This window comes from Opisthorchis viverrini, assembly GCF_000715545.1.
Source record: "Opisthorchis viverrini unplaced genomic scaffold opera_v5_29, whole genome shotgun sequence".
Taxonomy (NCBI): Eukaryota; Metazoa; Platyhelminthes; class Trematoda; order Opisthorchiida; family Opisthorchiidae; genus Opisthorchis; species Opisthorchis viverrini.
Window position 1 is genome coordinate 1,754,688 of NW_008751685.1, and position 1,029 is coordinate 1,755,716.

The following is a 1,029-nucleotide window of genomic DNA, read 5'->3' on the forward strand; positions in this document are numbered from 1 at the left end:
TGGGATACTGTCAGGTTGCCCAAGCCTAGACAGAGGAAGTCGAGTGGCGGAGGTCGGATTCGAACCACGAACCTTCCGGTCAGTAAATTCGCGCTCTAACCACTTGGGCCATCTCGCCCTCGTACTGTCGCAGAGGACAGTACGACTTTACCCCCAGACCGCCTCGTAGCACGAGTACTCGTAGTACGGGATCTCGCTGCTCCCCTTTGGCCTTCCTGGCATGGCTGCACCTTGTGGAACGAAGTTCCAGCCAGTGTAGCCCGCGGGATCATTGTAGCACTCAAGCCCGACCACCACGTCAAACTGGCAGCTTTAGGTCGGACGAATACTGTCATACGTCCGGAAGTCTGAGAATACGAAGAACGTATTATGTTCACAAACTTCTGGGGTATTCCTTGATGGACAAGCGTGTCAAGGAGAGCGGACTAATCAAGCGAGTCGAATGTGCCTTGAAGATCCAGAAATACTGAAATTGTGGGTTATTTGTACGTATGGCTTTGTTCTAGCACCTGACGGAGTGTGAGGATTTGGTCAACACTACCCCTTGCAAGTCAAAACCCCGCTTACTGCTCTCGAGTCAGTGTTTCACGAGCTATCACAAGGCGGCGAAGCAGAAATGACGCCACCAATCTCGTTACAACCGGGGTTAAGGTGATCCTCTGTGGTTATCATACACTTCCAACCCCTTTTTGAAAATGGGCACTATCACCAGCTCTTCCCAGTTGTCTGGGACAACCTGCCTTTCCGAAATGCAGGCAAATAGACCACACGAGCGCTAACTGAGGATTTCAACCACGTTTTTGAACGGGGGTAGGAGGTCATCTGGGCCAGAGGCTCGGTGGCATTTGGGAGGACATATGAAGTCAGGAATCTCCGAGGCCGTATGCGGTTCCACGTTCACCCTTCAGGGTTCTACGTCAACTGCAGGCTCTAGATGATTAGCAACTGGTGGCCACGATAATGTTGTTCGGAATATTCAACTCACCGCTAGAGGCGCTCTTAATTCAAGATAGTCACTCCATTCCTATT